Here is a 20,611-nt window from a genome sequence, read left to right as displayed (position 1 = left end):
CCTGATTCTCAAGGGAAGGGGGAATCTGTATACTGGGACAAAGGGTTACTATACAGAGAGTAGATCCCTGAGGGAGGGCTAGAAGGTGAGAGAGTACAGCAGTTGGTAGTGCCTAGAGCTTAACGTCTGGTGCTTCTAGCCATAGCCCATGATATTCCCTTTGCAGGTCATATGGGCATAAAACGTACAAAGAGGCATATTATGCAAAACTTCTATTGGCCTGGAATTTCCAGAGATGTAACAGGGTACTGCAGGATCTGTGAGCAGTGCCAAAAGGTAGGTAAGGCAGGAGACAAGGTGAGAGATCTTTTGATGCCTTTGCCTGTGATTGAGGAGCCATTTCAGAGGGTAGCTATGGATATTGTGGGCCCTCTGAGTACCCCAAGTTCCACAGGGAAAAAGTATATCCTAGTGATTGTAGATTATGCTACACGATACCTTGAGGCAGTGGCTTTGTCCTGCATTGAGGCCGAGAAGGTGGCAAATGCTTTGCTAGAGATTTTCAGCAGGGTAGGTTTCCCAAAGGAAATGCTGTCTGACAGAGGTGCCAATTTTATGTCAGACCTGCTGGCTTGTCTGTGGAAGTCCTGTGGGGTGAAGCACATGAAGACCACCCCCTACCATCCCCAGACTAATGGTCTTGTTGAGAGGTTAAACTCTACAATCAAGTCCATGCTATGGGCATTTGCAGATCAGTTTAAGAGGGACTGGGACAAATATTTGCCCCATCTGTTTGCTTACAGAGAGGTTCCCCAGGAATTCACAGGTTTTTCACCCTTTGAGTTGCTGTATGGGCATAGGGTGAGGGGACGTCTAGATTTAATTTGAGATGAGTGGGAAGGTGAGTGTGAGTCTCACAAGGAGTCTGTTATGGCATATGTCCTGAACCTCAGGACAAAGCTCAGGGAACTCATGGGCCTGGCCCAGGAGAACCTGGCAGAAGCCCAACCACAGAAAAAGGTGTGGTATGACAGGAATGCTCGAGCTAGAGAGTATGCTGTAGGGCAGCAGGTGATGGTTCTCATTCCTGTCAGACACAACAAGTTGCAAGCAGCTTGGGAGGGACCCTACAAGGTGGTAAGAAAGGTATGTGATGTTAACTACATGGTGGAAGTGCTAGGCAGATGGCAGGGGCACAAAATGTACCATGTTAACATGATGAAACCTTACCATGATAGGGAGGCCCTTGTGCTGAGCATTTGTAGTGGATTGCAGGAGGAGTCTGAGAGAGATCTTGTGACTGATCTCCTCAGTAAGGCTCGGGCTGACACCTCGGTGGAAGGGGTAGCAATGTCCCAGCAGCTATCTCCTACCCAGGTTCAAGAAATCCGAGCAGTGTTGCAGGAGTTTGGGGGCATGTTCACCGGGAAACCAGGGAGCACCCACCTGGTGCAGCAACAGGTGGATACAGGACCCCAAAGGCCTATCAGGCAGGCCCCTTATAGGGTGCCTGAGAAAGTCAAACAGACTCTGAAGGAAAAGGTGCAGGAGATGTTGGAACTAGGGGTGATTCAAGAGTCCAACAGTCCCTGGGCCTCACCAGTGGTGTTGGTGCCAAAGAAGGATGGCAGCACCAGTTTCTGTGTGGATTACAGGAAATTAAATAGTCACACAGAGGCAGATACTTACCCCATGCCTAGGACAGATGAGGCCCTAGACCAGCTGGGTGGGGCTAAGTATCTTAAACCATTGATCTTACCAAGGGTTACTGGCAGGTGCCCTTGACTCCCAGTGCTAGAGAGAAGTCAGCCTTTGTGACTCCTTTTGGCTTGTATGAGTTCACAAAGATGCCCTTTGGGATGAAGAATGCCCCAGCAACTTTCCAGAGGCTGGTAGATCATATCTTAGAAGGAGCAGGAGGGTTTGCCCTTGCTTACATGGATGATATTGCTATCTACAGCCATTCCTGGCAAGAGCACCTTCAGCATGTCAGGAAGGTGCTGGGCACACTACAGAGGGCAGGGTTGACCATTAAGCAGAGCAAATGTCAGGTGGGTAGGGCAGAGGTCTCCTACCTAGGACATAGAGTGGGGAGTGGTAAGATAAGGTCAGAACCTGCCAAAGTGGAAGCTATTCAGGCATGGCCTGCACCTGTTACCAAAAAGCAGGTGAGGGCATTCTTGGGGACAGCAGGGTACTACAGAAAGTTTGTTCCCAATTATAGTACAATAGCTGCTCCCCTCACAGACCTGACAAGGAAGAACAGGCCAGATAAGGTAGTGTGGACCCCAGCATGTGATCAGGAATTCCAGGAGCTTAAAGAAGCTTTGGGAGGACCCCCTGTGCAGAATTTGTTATGCAGGTGGATGCTTCAAACTATGGGGTGAGGGCTGTACTCAGCCAGATTTCTTCAGAGGGAGAAGAGCGCCCAGTGGTTTATCTCAGTCATAGGCTCCAATCCAGGGAGGAATGCTATGCAGTGGTGGAAAATGAATGTCTAGCCATAGTGTGGGCACTACAAAAACTTCAGCCTTATCTGTATGGAAGAAAATTCACTGTGATGACAGATCACAACCCTCTAACATGGTTAAACAGAACCAGTCAGCAAAATGCCAAGTTGCTAAGATGGAGTCTGTGGTTGCAAGCATATGATATGTCAGTGCAGCACCACAGTGGGAGTAGCAATGTCAATGCAGATGGGTTCTCAAGACCGGGAATGGGGTGAGGTACACCCAGATAGACCTGACACTCTCAAGAAATGTTTCTCAAGGAGCACTTGAAAAACTTGCTTGAGTTCCCCGACGGGGAAGATATGTGAAGATTGGACAAAGACAGGCGAAGGCTGCCAGCCTAGTCAAACAGAATTTAAAACATAATTCTATCATTTGTATAAATAAATGTAAAATAAAGGCGTGTGTTTTTAAATGAAAGAAAAACACTGTAAAATGTGAACTTCAAGATTGTTACAACATTGCCCCCTTGCTGTAAAGAAAAACTAAGTCAAGCCTTTCAAATGTGTCTTTTGAAATTGAAATGATTTTATGACATTCTTTGATCTTTAAAGTTGTTTCCGGTCAGGCTGGCTGAATACATTCTGTCTATTGCTTTAACTAAGGACTAATTGCTAGAGTGTATATGTGAAATGCCTTTTAGTGTTGTGTTCACCTGTGCAGGTGTTAGCGTGATAAATAATGCAGTTTCTATTAGCCTGGGAACTCAGAGCAGGTGTCAAGATGATGCAATATGAATACTGGGAAAACCTAAGCGTCAACATGATGTAATCTGGGGAGGACCCAGAGACATGTTTGTTAGTGATGTTTTAAAAACTGTGTCTCAGAGAGAGACTTGGAGCATTTTGACTTCGGACATCTAACCCAGCACTGCTTATGCTCTTTATGTATGTAAGTATTATTGTAGCACTGTGTTTTCTCTTAAGATTAGCTAAAGATTAGAAAGTTAGATTAAGTATTTTTCTGTGTAATCAGATCTTTCCTACGATATTATTTTAAGTTTATGTGTGATCTCTGAACTCTTAGATATCTCTGTGGTGTAGTAGTTTTGTCTTGTATTTTAATTATTTATTATTAAATATTTTTAAAACTTTCTACCTGTGGCTGCTTTGTGTAGAGATAAGCTCTAGAATACATTGCATATTTATAGAGGTTATTGTAATAGGCCACTCTAAAGTAAGCCTTGACTGTTAGTCATACTACCATTGGATAATAATATTGCACAGTAATAATTGGACACCCTTTTAAGGTCCTTTTAGTTGCTGATATTATTAACTGGGTGGTGGCAGTAATTACTACCGTATAGTCTGGGTAAAGGGGCACAGCTGGAGAATCTGTGTCAGCCTTTCCCAGGAGTGTCTGTGAAGTTGTATAAATAATTATCTCAAAGTGTGTGTGTGTTGTGTCGGCTACTTGGCAGGGACACGAAGCACGGGTTGGACAGAGAGGGTACTTTAGATTCTAGCTTGCCTAGTTAGGCTGAGACCTGGACCCTGTAGCTGTGCCAGTGGGGAGTCTTATTGGGGATCTGGTGAGCAAGGGAGCAGCCAGCCCCCGACTGACTGTGATCACTGTGTGCACTTAAGGGAAATTGTACTAGGAGACGACCTCCCTGGTGTTAGTGGTGAAAATTGAAGCTCCTTGATTGCTGGGCCAAGGCACGGTTGTCACACTCTGGATGAAGGCAAATGTATGCATATGGCCTACCGGACCTGGCCAAGGCTTTTGACACTATTTCGCACTAAGGCATCATTGATAAACTCACTCAGCTGGTGGAGAGATTGTCAGATGGGTTGCAAAGTGGCTCACCAACAGAACCCACAGAGTCAAAATTGGTGACTCCATCATCAGACCAATAACCACTGGTGTTCCACAGGAATCCGTGCTGGGGCCCCTACTGTTTAGAATCTACTTCTTGGATGTACAGGATAAAACAAAAGGCCTATGGCTGACAAAGTTTGCTGATGATTGCAAATTAGGTGCAGTCATTGAGTCTCCAAATGATGTCAACATCCTACAAGAGGGGCTTACACAGACAAACGACTGGTGCCAAAGTCATGTGCTAAAACTCAATGCAAAAAAATGCATTATCATTCCCTTCAGCAAGGGCGGCGTCCCTGCAGATTGCCACATTAATAACAACGCCCTAAGCACAGAATCAGTGGTGAGCATACCTCTCAACCTCTTAAAGCAAGAAATCTGGACAAAGCCATAAATTATGGGGGGGACAAATGCCCCAAAATTGGGACAATTTTTAAATATTGCTGTTACAAACTTAGAAAGTTGATAGCATTACAGGTTTTGCATTAGCTTGAATTTTCTGAAGAGCATGAAGTCTAAAATTCAAATGTCTATCATTATTTTCTGACTTTAATTTTCAATGACTTGCCAATACTTTGCCAGAAAACTACAAAATGGACCAAAAATCTGGACATTCTCTGAATATTTGTACAATTGAGAGGTATGGTGGTGACAGATTTGGGCACAAAGTTTGATAGCAACCTTTTCTTTGACCACCACATCTCCAACAGTGGTAAGAAAGGCTTTCTACATCACCCACCTCATAAGTATGGGCATTGCATCCAGAACAAAAAAGGTTATAACCCCCCTGTACTCCTTACTCATCAGGCCAATAATATAGTTCAATACTACCCTTAGTATGTGCCTTACCGGGCACCTACAGCAACTGGAAAGACCTCAAAGGTTTCTTACAAAGAAAATTCAGGGTCTTCAGCATATGTTATATGCTGACGAACTGAAATTACTGTCACTATACTCTGTGTCTTACAGACTACTCAGAAGTGACCTCTGTCTTGCATACAAAGTAATCTCAGAGCATGCTCCAGTGGAAATACTGCACATTCGTAAATCAAATGGTATAAGATGCACTCGCTCTAGGGAACTCAGCCTAGTATGTGACATCAACAAGAATGTCTGGAGAGACAGATATATCTTACAGAGGTAACCTCTTCTCTGGAACAAACTTCCTGTTCAGGTGAAGCAGAGCCCCTCGCTGATCCTATTTAAGCATAATTTGGATGACTGGATGGGAAACCTCAGATTCATCCTGGGAGTTTCACCTGTGTCCCTCGTGGACAGTAGTTGTTGACTTAGTTCCACTTAATACCCTGATATTCATGGGAACAGGGGTTGTACTTGGCTAGGCTTGTAAGGGCATTAGGGTCTTTAGCCTAGTAACTTCCTATGAAGAGCAACACCTTCACAAGTGAATGGATCGTGCTATCCCTAACAGAACCAAGATGCTATCCCCCAAAAAAAGGAAGCCAATCTGGTGGTCCCCTGCCATAAACAAACTCTACAACAGAAGAAAAAAACTGTTGCAAAAAAGAGTAAAATCCCATGATTGGAGGAACTCCCTGGTCAGCCTCAGTAAGATACTGAGATCCCTCATAAAATCCTCCAAAGCTAGTTACGAAAACAAAATTGCCACTGATTCTAAAGATGACCACAAAGAGTTTTATAGCTATGTCAAGAATCTCAATAACAACACTCAGATCTGCTCTGAGTTACAGCACAATGGCACTAAATATACAGAACCAACTGATATTGCCAACATCCTGGCAGATAGGTTCAGTGCTAACTTTAACCCCCTCTCACCCCTAAAGGGCCCATCTCTATACCGGAAGAATGCAAAGTTCCTGTAATCACGGCTGCACAGGTAAAAAACATACTCTCCAAAGCCAAGAACACAGCATCGATGGGACCTGACAACATCCCAGGCTGGATTCTACATGAACTGCAGAATGAACTGGCACCCCACCTAAGCACCATGTTCAATCATAACCTCACCTCAGGCTTGTTCCCACTGAATGGCGCACAGCAACGGTTATCCAACTCCACAAAGAGGGAGCCACCACGGATCCCAGGAACTACCTCCCCATTAGCCTAACATGCCTGGTCTGCAAGGCCATGGAATGTATCATCATGGAAGTTATAAACAAAGACATTGGTAATCTCCAAACTCTAGACCCCACTCAGTTTGGGTTTGTAAAAAACAAATCATGTTTACTAAACCTGATAGACTTCTTTGAAGCAATCACCAAAGCTGTAGATGAGGGTAAGGTGGTTCACACAGCCTATCTAGATCTTGCCAAGGCTTTTGACACCATCCCCCACTCTGGAATTATAGATAAACTCACTAAACTAGGTATAAATCCCTATGTCACAAGATGGGTTACCAACTGGCTCACTGACAGAACCCATACTGTGAAAGTAGCAGACTCCAAATCCGACTTCAGACCAGTGACAAGTGGAGTACCAAAGGGTTCATTCCTGAGTCCTCTCCTGTTTGGTATCTACTTTTCCGAAGTATAGGCTAACACAAAAGGTATTTGGCTAATGAAGTTCGCAGATGACTGCAAACTAGGAGCCATAATCGAAACTCCTAATGATGTGGACATCCTACAAAAGGGCCTCACAGAGACAGATGCCTGGTGTCAAAGTCATGGCCTCAAGCTCAATGCCAAAAAGTGCATTGTCATCCCCTTTGGTAAAAACTCTGTGCCAATGAGCTGCCACATAGGTGGTAGTCTACTTTACACTGAAAGTGTGATAAGAGATCTTGGGACACAGGTAGACAGTAATCTCTCCTTTGATAATCACATTGACACAGTAGTCAGGAAATCCTTCTACATGACACACCTCATCACAAAAGGTTTCTCATCCAAGGAAAAAAGAGGTCATTGTTCCCCTCTACTCGTCACTCATTAGACCCATTTTAGAGTACAACGCCCTTTTTGGTATGTACCTCACAAGACATCTACAGCAACTGGAAAGGCTGCAGAAATACCTCACAAAGAGGATTACCAGCCTCAAACAGATGCCCTACGCAGACAGTCTCAAAAAACTCCAGCTTTACTCCGTTGCATATTGCCTACTAAGAGGTGACTTCTGCCTAACATACAAAGCTATGTCAAACCCAAAGCTGTTGGACATGCTCCACTTAAAGAAATCCCAATCCCTCCAAGCTACATGCTCTAGGGACTTAAACCTTGTCACTACAATAAACAGAACATGCTGGAGAGATAGATTCCTGTCCCAGAGACTTCCCATACTCTGGAACAAGCTACCTATCCATATCAAACAAAGCTCCTCATTAGCACTCTTCAAGAAAAATCTTGATGATTGGATGGGAAATAGAAAATTCACCCCGGGGATCACATCTGTGGCTCTGCTCAACAGGGGCACAGGAAAAAACATTTCTTGGGTGGCGAAAGTCAGGGTACCTTTTTGGCTAGGCTTATATAGGCCCTAGGGCCAATAGCCTAGTACCTACCTATGAACCTATGAACTCACAGGTCTGAAAATGGTTCACTTCTGATTTTGGACTGGCTATGATGAGAGAGGATTTTGAAAAGTTAGACTAATGCATATATATATGGCAGCTTAAATGTGCAAGATAATGCATACGGTAATAGAAACACAAAAAAAAAGATTATACAACAGAATATCAGATACTAATAACAATGGAAAGGGACCCTGGTATTATTATTTCATGTGATCTAAAGTTGGACAGTCAATCAAAGTGAAAAGGCACTGAGGAAAATTAGGTGAGGTTCTGCGAGGCACATATGTAGACAGTGCTGAAAGAAAAAAAAGAAAGCTATTCTTCATGTCTGCAGACAGATCATAAGACCATATCTGTAAAACCTGTACTGTGTACAAGTTTGGAGACCCATCTCTGTGGAGACATTGACAGAATGGAGGCTATATATATATATATATATATATATATATATATATATATATATATATATATATATATATATTTATATGGGTTCCCTTCAGAAGCTCAAAATATTGAAATGTCGAATTTCAGTATTTCGAGCCCAAGAAGCCAAATCCACATAATAGCAAAAGTTTAGAAGTGCGAAATTCAAAACCTCGAATACTGGGGGTTTTGAATTTCACACATCTAAAGTTCCACTATGGTCATGTATTCGGGTAAGTGTGTGTTAAGCGGTTTGGGTAGGGTCTGGGGTGTGTGTCAGTGTGTTTTGTTGCTGTGATGTGTGTGTGTGCGAAGAGAAAGTAGATTGTGTGGTAGTGTTTTGTGTATGTTTGTATATAGTATGACCTCGGAGTGAGAATATTTAAATTGGGGGGGTGCAGGGGGCTTTTCCCCCTTCTTTCATGTAGTACAGTGATTGTGTGTGTTTGTGTGGTGGATGGTGTATTTGTGTGTGTAGTAAAACCGCGAATTTCAAAACTTCCGGTATTTGAGGTTTTGAATTTCTCTGTTTTTACTTTTGTGGATTCGACTTCTTGGGCTCGAGATATTGAAATTCGAGATTTCAGTATTTCGAGCTTCTGAAGTGAATCTATATATATATAGAGAGAGAGAGATGAGAAATGGCATAGATTCTTCAGCAGAAGACACATCGAGAGACCAGAGGAGCTTAATACATGTACCATGCAAAACACAACAGAAAAGTGAGACATGACCAAAACCAAATTGCTTATGAGTTCCTGTCTACCTACCTGCTCAAAGTAAGTAAAGAAGTAAATGAATATATCTTATAGGAATGAACAAACTTTAAAGACAGCAACTTTTGGATAAGGAGATATACAAGAACAAGATGACACATCATGAAAACAGAGGTATAATGGCTTAGTGATTAAGTGAGAAAGTATTTTTTTACAGTGAGAACTGTGAATAAATTGAATGTGCTTCCTGAGGAAGCTGTGGAATCATAACTGGCACAAGAGTCTGAAAACTTTACCTCATCTTCCTAAGTGAATTTGCATTATGAGTGGCCACAAGCAGGGCATGTGTGAATCAAAAACCCAAGCTACACAACGTGGCTAGCCCAAATAATGCAGTCAGTCATGTTATATGCTATTGACCTCCTAATGAGGCACCATGTGTAATAATGAGGCAAAACAAGATGGTGGAACTATTAAAAAATGTTTACATGCCACACCATTTTGCTGTGGCTGCATTATGTTTGAACTTAGCCATATACTGCTGTTCAGACTGAGTAGATCACTGACAAATGTTAGTGGTTGAAGCAGCCATGGTGAATGTGTTTCTGCATGAAACTCTCATTGCAACCATGATGCCTGATAGTATACAATGTCTACAATGGAGGTGCAGGGACATCTAGCTGCACTTAACATTACATAGACTCCCCAACATCAACATTGTGGACCGGTACCATGTTGATGGGGACACCATCCAACAAATAATGAAAATGTGTTGGCCTCATCTACAGCCCAGTGGGAGCAATGGAGTAATCTAAGTGGACATTAACGTATGTGTGGCTTTATGCATATTAGATACAGGGATCTTTCATTGACCCAGTAGGGTAGCCAGAGTGGGGTGAGAGGGACAACTGCCCCAGAAGCAAAGTGTTGGTGGTGGGGTGCTATTAGCTGATCCCAGTCTCTCTTTATTGCAATACCAGCTTTTAAAAGCTGGTATTGCATTTGTAGCCAAATCTGAGTACTGTAGTGCTCTTTGTGTGGTCTAAATGTAGCAAATTGCTACAGTATAAAAGTAAAAAAATATATATATTTTAACTAAAATCTGAGTGCAGTAGTGCTGTGTGTAGGCAGGGTATAAACTTTAGCAACTGCTTGCTTCATTTAAAACACAATCTGGGCTGGAATACGAACACAAGTGCAACATGGACAAGATTTATTAAAAGTAGCACTTTCGTCAGGATGTGACAGAAACCTGAAGAAAACTTCTATACATTTCACTGGTGTTCATGTGTTTCAGTTCAGATTGTGTTTTATGTGTTTTGGTTACCTGGTTTGTGAAGATGCTTGCTACATTTGTAGCAATCAATTTGCTACAGTTTAAAAGGAAGGCATTTTTTTTTAAAACTAAAACATGAGTGCTTTAGTGCTTCATGCACTCAGGGTATAAATTGTAGCAAACAGTTTGTTACAGTTTAAAAGAAGAAATTATTTTTTTTAATAAAATATGTTGTAGGAGGGTTGGGGGCAGGTCACAGAAATGGGGCCTGAATGTCTGGGCTGGGAGGGGGGTGTCATGCATCTGGCAACCTGGTTGGTGTAACATTTTTTTTTTTTTGCTTCACTGGAAAGGGTGGCCGTGGTGGTGCAGCAGTTAGCATTGCCACCTCACAGAAAGAGGTTCTCCGGTTTGATCCTCGGCTGGGGTGCCTTCTGTGTGGAGTCTGCATGTCCTCCCTGTGGTCACATGGGTTTCCTCCGGGTGCTCCAGTTTCCTCCCACATCCCAAAGACATGCTGTAGGTGGATTGGACACTCTAAATTGGCCCTAGGCATGAGTGCGTGCATGTGTGTGCCTTCTGTGGAAGGTTGGGCACCGGGCTGACAATTCAACACCATAAAACTCAACTGCCAATCATGAGTGGACAAGGTGATCCGCTGTGGTGACCCCTAACTGGGAAAAGCCAAAAGAAGAAGAAGAAGAAGCTCTTCAGTGGAAGAGCTGAGGGGGTGGAATGCTGTTTCATAGTACCTGCCCACTCACATACAGTGGTACCGGTTGAAACAGCTACACTTCTGCATTGACCTACTGGGGACATAGTTGGGATATCCCAGGCATCTGCCTGGAGAATACTCTATCAATTTCACGATACCTTGCTTCAGCATGTAGAAAAGCATATGTGGTTCCTACATACCCGAGAGGAGAGAGCCAACACTGTGCAAGAGTTCTATAATATAGCTTGCTTCCCTCCAGCATTGGGTGCCATAGTCTGTACCCACATTGAAATAAAGGCCTCCTCTGGTGAAATGAGAAGGAGGCTATTAAACTGCAAAGGGTATCACTCCATCAAACTGCCCTGTGGTCTGTAACGCACAGGGTATCATCTGCAATCTCTGTGCAAGCCACCCAGGCAGTTATCGCAGCTCCCACATTTTGCTGAGTGGATTCTTTTGGTGGTTCCTTGCAGTATGACCTTGCCACATGTGCAAAAATAATCTCTGTGTGTGCAGTGTTCCATATGTGCAGTGTTCCATATGTGCAGTGTTCCGTGTGTGCAGTGTTCTGCGTGTGCAGTATTCTGTGTGTGCAATGTTCCACAATATTATACACAGAAAGCAGCAACAGCAGATTGGGCTCCTGCCAAGCCAGCAGTTCTCATTACAGCAAGCAGTGGAGCCTGAGTCAGATGAGGAATTAGAGAAGGAAGCAGCAGCAGGGGATGATCATGCTAGATGAAGGTGGGCAGTGTATGCTGTAGTACTAGCAAAGAGGCAGCAGACTGCATATAGCTTTACAACATAGCACACAAGAGTTAAGCAGATACATTTCAGAAAAACAATGCATGAAAAACTGACATCAGGCTGTTCTTACCCATGCATAGGCTGTCCATCAGACATAGGTAACCCAAATAATAATGTACAAAATGCAGGGCACAGTCATCATCATGAGCACAGGAGTGTGTGCCTTTCACATGGAATTCTATGAGTGTGAGTACAGAGGAATATGTATCAAAAAGTGCTTTTATGTAAAGTATCAGTACCAGTATGGGGAGGGGGGGTACTGTTGAGATTGGTTGAGGTCAGTGGATGTGTGAGAATTGCTATGGGCTGTGGTGGTGGTGGTGGTGTGAGTGTGGGTCTGCAGGGACACAGCCTTAGCAGTTGTTACAGCACTGAGTGTTCAGCATCCCATGCATACCCCCACCCATGAGAGCTGGCTCTGCCAACATTTGCACCAGATGTATGATGATCCAAGCTAGATGCTGGTGTTCTGCTTGACCTACATCGACATCTGTTATGAGATGTGTCAGCACAATGACAGCCATGACCATGGGGATGGCCTCTCCTGCGAGTAGACACCTCCATTATAGATGTTGCTGTGGAAGTGCTAGCACTATGGGAGCCGCATCTCACTCATCCATGGTCTCATTAGCTAACATCTGTAGATCTAGCAGATGACTGGCCCCTAATCACTGGCAGGCTAACCAGAAAAGACATTGCACAGTCTAGTGTGTGTGATACACTCACTCCAAGGAATCATACATGTCGGAATCGCTACCACATTATACATTATTACATTATTATTAATACATTATTCTCTTTTATGTCTCCCACCCATGAGGAGATCAAAAGGAATAAGCAGCCACACAAGAGTACACTGAAGTACCTTAGAGAGTGCTGGGGTGAGCACACATGCTTCATGATGTCTAGCTTCTAATATTAACAGTAGTAGGGCTTCTTTAAATAAATGCATAACTTTCATACACCAGCAGTACTTCTGTCATTACTGCCATAGCTAAAAGGTTGCAGTATGATTGTGCAATGTTAAATATGTGATTATACATGCCTCCTCCTCTTTTTTAATTTCTCAAAATCTTTTGGGTTTCTAATACCATGATGGGAATGGACCCCATTCCTAACTCAAAGTGTGATTAAAGTTCATGAAATTACTATTGTTTCAATCTTTGATGTCAGCCAGAAGTGCTCTTTGCAGCACCCGCAATGTGCCCAGTAATGACTCCTCCTTCAATTTGTATGGAGTTACATGTATTGGTAACATATTTAAATACAATTGTAGATTCTGTTGCTCCTACCACTATTGGAACTGTCTGGGTATCTTTCTTCCACATTGCTCTCATTTCTGCCTGCAAATCTTGATATTTTATGACTTTGTATCTCTCTGTATACAAGACACTGTAGTCACTGGGTGTAGTGATTTCAATGATCAATAATACTTTTGTCTTCTTTTCATGGACCACTATATCTAGTTTTCTGCATCTATCTTTTGAACTGCTGGTAATGGGAGATCCTATGTGATGTAGACTTCATCATTTTCTGCAGTACTTTGTGGCTCATATTCGCAATGCTTTTCAGCCACTTCAGTACCATAATGTTTGCACAATCCCCTTTGCAACAGTCTTGCCACATTATCATGCCTTTCAGTGTACATTCCTTCTGCCATTAATATGTCACAAGCAGCAACAAGGTGTGCGACTGTTTCCAATTCTGTTTTACAAAACCTATATTTATCTGTTTCTCCTACACGTTCAGTAGACTTTATAAACAAATGTGTACATATCCCACAGTCTTGGGCCACCATTATTAACCTTTCATCTTTTGGTTTGAATTCACCTCTCCTTAACTATTCCTGCATTTGATCCTGATCAAATTAAGGTTCTTACAGAAGTTTTTGTACTTGCATCTATTCACATTTGTTCTTGTTTTATTGTTGATCCTTCATCAATTCCCAAATACTGATACACTCCCTCTTGCTCAAGTTCTTTTATATCACATTCTTGTCCCAAACTGATGTTTTCTTGGTGCTGCAGTTTTCCTACTTTAAAGGTTGCTTTTGCACATTTATCAAGACCAAATGACATTCTTATATCATCTGAAAAAATTTTGACTATTTGCCGTTGTGGTTTCAGTTCCTCATCTGATGAGCTATACAATTTTAAATCATCGATAAAGAGAAGATGTGAGGTTTTCACATTTTGTTGTTTTCTAGGAGCCAAATTATAGCCATGGCCTAATCTGTTAAGTAGACAGCTTAAAGGGTTAAGGGCAAAACAGAATAGCAGCGGTGACAGGGAGTTTATTTTATTTATTTATTTTACATTTGTTGACCGGGCTAGTCTAGCTGGATACATTTCCATTTTCAGTAGAGGCCCGGGGAGAAAAGCTCCAATAGCAAAATTAGATAATCACTAGTACTATAAGATAAACATAGAAATCATTGTTGTACCATAGTAAATGAAAGAAGTTCAATAAAAATATATATGAAACAATAATAAAAATAGAGGAAAAGTTGGCATTTACACTAGTATAGAAAATCATAATGGTCATGTGATGAATTAATTTACTGTAATAAAATTGACATAACTTTAGTCTACAATTATGGAGTAGATTTTACAGAAATTAGCAGGAAAGGGTCTGACAATATGTTCAATTGTGATCACCAGTTCAGTTTTCCTGAAGATTTTAAAGAAAATATATGAGATAATTTAGTAAGGTGAAGAAATAAGTTAGTGTAGCAAAGGTTAGTCAGGTTTACAGAATGGACATAACCAGTGAGTTTTAAGGTGTGTTTTGAGTTTTTGTTTAAGGAGAGCTAGGGAAGAGAGTGATGTTAGTTCAACGGGAAGTAGGTTCCAGTCTTTTCCCACTGTGTTAGAAAAGAGGGAATTGCCAGCCTTGTTGTTAATTTTGGTTATGGTAGCTAGAAGCTTGTTAGAAGAGCGTAGTGAATTTAGTTTTTTATAGGGAATTATGACATTTGATAGTATAGGAGCACTGTTAGTTTGGTAAAATATCTTGTGGGCCATGGTAAGTTGGGAGATTTTCAGAAGGTTTTGAAGTTCAAGCCAGCCGAGCTGCTTTAGATTTTGACAGTGGTGAGTTCGAAAGGGATTATCAGTGGCAAATCTGGAGATGTTGTTATAGGCATGCTCCAGTTTGACAAGGTTATTCTTTTTGAGGTTAGTGTATATGGGAGAAGCGTATAGAAGAGTAGAAATTAAATGTGAGTGTGCAATTTTGGTTTTGGCTGTTGGAGTTAAGAAAGTTTTGATTCGATATAAGGAGCCTATTTTCCTGTTGACAGTTTTAATAGTATTATTTATGTGACTATCAAATGTAAGATTGTTATCAATAGTAATTCCGAATAGTTTGGTTGTAGAGTCGGGGTGATTGATAGTATGATTATTGGAAATAATAGGGAAATCTATTGGGGTGGACTTACTGGTGGGTGTAAAGACAAGGAGCTTCATTTTTTTAGCATTGAGAAGGAGACAGAGTTTAGTGAACCATGTTTCAACTGTGTTGAATACATTCTGAGTGAGGGAATGTAGTGCAGATGGTGAGCTAGCTGAGCATATTAATGTTGAATCATCTGCATATTGAATGCAGGTGGCATGTGGGATTGCTACATGCAGGTAGTTAATAAAAAGAGAAAAAAGAAGTGGGCCTAGAATAGAGCCCAGAGGGACTCCCAGGGTGACAGGTAGAAGGGATGATAGATTATGTTCCCAAAGAACTGCTTGTTGCCTATTGGTTAGGTGGGACCTGAACCATTTAATAGCTAAAGAGTCAAGGGATAAGGATTCCAGAATGTTGATAAGAAGGGTATGGTTGACCATGTCAAATGCTTTGGACAGATCAATAAAGAGTGCTGATGAGAGGATGTTGTTATTTCAATTTTTATTTATGACATCTGTAAAGGATAACAGGGCTGTTGTGGTACTATGTGATGGCCTAAAACCGTGCTGGCATTTAGCTATTATGTTATTTTGTGTTAGATGTTTTAAAAGTTGATGATGAATGCATTTTTCCATGATTTTTGCTAATGGTGATAAGAGTGCTATTGGCCGGTAGTTGGAGTAGTCATTTGAGTTTCCACCTTTGTGAAGGGGAATGATATGGGAGATTTTCCAGATGTTTGGAACGTAACCTTCCTTAATGGTTCTGTTTATGAGGATGGATATAGGATAGGAAATTACTTTAGCTGTTTTTTGGAGGTATTCAGAAGGTAAATGGTCAGCAGAAGGGGTACAAGGCTTGAGTTTTTGGATGTATTTATAGATGAGAGTGATAGAGATTGGTTGCATAGAGAAAGCTGGTAGAGTACTGGGTAAGGAAGTAGCAAGGTTTGAGCTATCTTGGGTAAGTTGGCTAGCTAATGTTTGTATGGTATCTGTAAAGAAGAAATTAAAGGCATTGGCAGTTTGATGGGGGGTGTCTGGGTCTGCCTGAAGTGGGGTAGGTGTATGGGAGTGCCCAGGGGAAAGGAGTTTATTTACAGTAGACCAAAACTTTTGGTGGTTATTTTGGTGGTTGTCCTGAAGTTTACAATAGTAGTTTTTTTTGTCTAAAAGTATTGCTTTTTTTGTACTATTTCTCAGTTGTTTAAATAGTTGTTGATCAGATATAGTTTTGGTATCTCTCCACTTTGCCCAGGCTTTATTTCTAAGTAAGATTTTTTGTTTGGTTTCTTTGGTAAGCCAGGGGGCTGGTTTGGCTTTCATTCTGATGGTCCTTTTGGGTGCATGTTTGTCAAGGATAGAAAGGAATTTAGAGTTTAGATAGATGACAGCTTTTTCAAGTGGTAGAGATTTTAGAGGGTTCCAGTCACAAGCGCTTAGTTCATTTTGGAATAATGTTGGGTTGAAGTGTTTGTTGGTACATATGATTCTATTTATAGGGGGGTTAGAGATATCATTTTTATGCCTAAGGATATAGGTTAAAGTATGATCACTAACATCATCAGGTAGAGTTCCTACATTATAAGTTTGTTTTTGCTTATTTATAAGAATCCAGTCTAGGGTGCTCTCTTTATTGTTTGGTTTATTGATTCTTGTAGTGGAGGTGATAGCTTGACTGAATCCATGAAGGTTAATGTGGGAGAAGGAGTTATCAGCTTTAACAGTTTTCCAATCAGTATTAAAATCACCCAATATAATAGTTTCTTGGGGATACGTAGAGGCCACCCAGCTTAGGATATTCTCTATAGGTTACCCTGGAATATCCCCCTTTGAATTTTTATCCCTGGGATAATAATTTGTCCTTTATCACGGCTTAATTGTAAAGTGTTCTGCCACTGTTTCATGGTCACTGTAATGTAGTCGATCAGTGTAGGGTATATATTGCACATTTTTAAGTGCTCTTATCCAATGAATGTGGGATACTATCAAATGCTTTTTTGTAATTAATCCATGTCATACTTAGATTCTTCCCCTTTTTATAGTTCTCCATTATGACTTTATTTAGCAACAGATGATCCTTTGTTCCATATGACTTTCTTTTATTACCCTTTTGTTCTATTGCCATGACTGAATTTTCTTCTAAATGACTATGAACTATGTTGGCATCAATTCTGGTATATAGTTTATAGGTCTTTCGGAAGGCAAGTTATTGGTCTATAATTTTTATGATAACATGCAGGTTCACTCTTAAGCATTTATATTTATCTGTGTATCTTTTAAGTAAGTTTTTCTGCTGTGCTGATATTTTTAGTTTATTATTTATGATAGTGTATGACAAATCCTGATCTGTTATAATACTGTGCATAGATTTTATCATGTCTACCTTTCTGAATATTTTTGTTGATCTGTTCCCTCTTCTATACTCTTCTAACAGTGATACTTCTTGTCTTAATTGTTTATAGTTTTCTCTATTCAATACTTCCATGATGGTATTCAATTTCTCCCCTTCCTTTCCCTCACTACCCTGTGTTCTTGCAGCAGGACTTTATCAGTTATTAATTTAGCTGCACAGTAATGCATCCTGCTTACTTCTGTTATATTGCATGGATCTCTATGGACAGTCCTAATTACTGTGTTCATTTGTTTTATCAAACTTCTGACTTTTTGGGTTTTATTGACCTTTTGCAGTGTATTTCTCTCATTGATCTTAATATGTCTATCTAACTCTTTTAAATCGAGGAACTCTTCTCTTAGCTCATTTTCTTCTAAACTGAGGGCACATTTTTTTTCCATTTCCTGTGGGCATTCTATATAAAGTTCTATAGCATCTTCCTGTGGCACATTCTCTTCAGTTTCATCCTGTGTCATCCATTGCTCTGTCATATGGGAACTCACTGGCCTATCACTCCTCAACATTGACTGCATCAGAGTTTCCACAGTTTCCTGTTCCTTCCCTTGCTGTCCAGCTTCAAGTGAACGTTTATACTGGCTTCCTGTGGAAGGCTCCAAAATATCTTCATAGGGCATTTGACCAATTGTTTTCTGTTTCACTGATTTCCCCTTAATGTGGATATCCATTGCTATATCCTGTTGTGGTGCTTTCTGAATTAGATTTTCTACACTGAATCCTTCACTTCGCAGGTACTCCATAACCTCAGTTTCTATTTCTTTAACTCCTCCATTACTGATCTCCTTTTCTACTTTTCCTCTTTGTCTTCTTATTTTTTGTATTGTAAAGTTTTCCATATTCGGATTCCTTTGCCTGTATTTCTCTTCAAAAATTTTTGGTGCTGCTGCTTTTGTATTGTTTTTTTTTTTTAATTTCTCCAAGTCTTTTGGGTTTCTAATACCATGACAGGAATGGACCCCATTCCTAAGTCAAAGTATGATTAAAGTTCATGAAATTAGTATTGTTTCAATCTTTGATGTCAGCCTGTAGTGCTCTTTGCAGCACCTGCAATGTGTCCAGTAATGACTCCTTCTGCAGTTCGTATGGAGTTACATGTATTGGTAACATATAGAAATACAATTGTAAATTCTTTTTTATAAGGCCAGTTGCTCCTACTACTTTTGGGACTTTCTGTGTTGTATTGGTTGGTATTACGTTTGTTATTCTCCTTAAGGATCTGCATTCAAAATCCCTCTCTCTTCTTATTTCTTGAATTTACCTTGCTTCATCATCATCCCTTTCCACTTTGAACTGTAACTGCATAGCCCTTCAAATCAGATAATCCTAACCCACCTTGTTCTATTGGGAGGATCAAATTATTTCACTTCCCCTCCCAGTTAACATCGTTCAACTCTTTATTAGTTTCTGTCCACAACTTCTCCACTAGTTGATAAAAGTACACCTGACCTGTGTATAAAACTTAAAGGACTAAACACATGTTTACTACTTGTTTCTTGCTACCCATATCCATGGATAGGAGCTTCCAGTTTCTCAGCTTTTGTATTACCCTTTGTTTAGTCTCTTCCCACATATCCTTAGCTACCATAACAGAATTATTTTTAACCCATACTCATATATACTTCATTTTATCATGCCCCCATAAATATGGGTATTACTAAACCAATTAATGTGTGGGGTATATAGTTTACAGATATAGTCTTGGTTTTGTCTTCATTAATTCTATATACCAAAAAGAAACTAAACTATCTCAGAATGTTCCACAACACTGACATGTCTTTTTCTGGTTTTATCAGGTAAAAAATAATATTGTCTACAAATATAATCTTTGTTTTATCGTTAGAAATTAAAAAAAAAAACTTTTCTGGATTACCATACCTATTATATCCTTGAATTTCTGCGTCCCTTATTTTCTTTGCCAATGATTCTAAATATAATGCAAATAACAAAGGGGAAAAGAAGATACCCATGCCTGGTTCCTATGTTCAGACACAAGTTATCAGAGGGGAAACCTCCCACTTTAAATTTTTGCCTTTGATCCCTCATATGTCCTCCTAAGTAACCTTATTATTGTATCAGGGAATGCAAATGCTTCCATTGCCCTACTCATAAACTCCCAGCTTACTCTGTCAAATGCTTTCACTGCATCAAGACCCACCAACAACAATAGTATTTTCTTACATTCTGCTTCCTTCCAGATCATATGCAAAGCTAAAAGAAAACATATCAGGTATATCAGATATATTATGATCTGTGTATTTTTACAACCCATCCCCATCTCAACAACACAAGATTACAGCCTGTTAACTTAAACATTTTAACTGCTTGCTCTGACCCCTCATATATCTGCCTAATCAACATTATAATTTTATCAGAGAATGCAAATGTTTCCGTTGCTCTGCTCATAAACACCCTGCTTACTCTGTCAAATGCTTTCTCTGCATCAAGACCCACCAACAACAGTGGTATTTTCTTACATTCAGCTTCCCTCCAGATCATGATCGCTCAATTAATGTTATCAAATGTTTGTCTCCCCTCCACAAAACCAGATTGATCCATAGATATCAATTTTGGTAACACCTTTGTCATTCTTTTAACCACTATAGACATTAACACTTTATAATCATGGTTTAAAATTGAAATGGGCCCGTATGAAGCTGGATCTGATGGGTCTTTAGCATTTTTAGGTATTGCAGCCACCACACCTTTCTCAGGATGTTGGTGCTTCCCCTCCTTTTAAAATACCATTAATCAAAATCTTCTAGATCTGTAACACTTTCTTCCCTCCTAAATTCCAAACTTCCACCAGAATACCATCTATTCATGGAGACTTTCCTGCAGATTGGTTATATATCACTGTTTTTATCTCCTGCTACCATGACTCTTAATTGTTGAGCCTCATCTAACTCTAACCTTGGCATATTTATGTCTTCCATAAATATTTCCACTTTGTGCTTTTTCTTTATTTCCACCGTTGTCTGCTTTATACAAATTTTCATAAAATGCCCACAATATCTCTAATACCTCTACAAGACCTCTGGTTAGTTTTGTGATATAGGCTCCCTAAATTTGGCTACAAACCTTTCTACTTTCTGTTGCCTAAGTTGTTGT

This window comes from Protopterus annectens, chromosome 12.part0, assembly GCF_019279795.1.
Source record: "Protopterus annectens isolate FY-2018-M chromosome 12.part0, PAN1.0, whole genome shotgun sequence".
In the NCBI taxonomy this organism is placed as follows: domain Eukaryota; kingdom Metazoa; phylum Chordata; order Ceratodontiformes; family Protopteridae; genus Protopterus; species Protopterus annectens.
Note: the sequence above shows the minus strand (reverse complement) of the source record.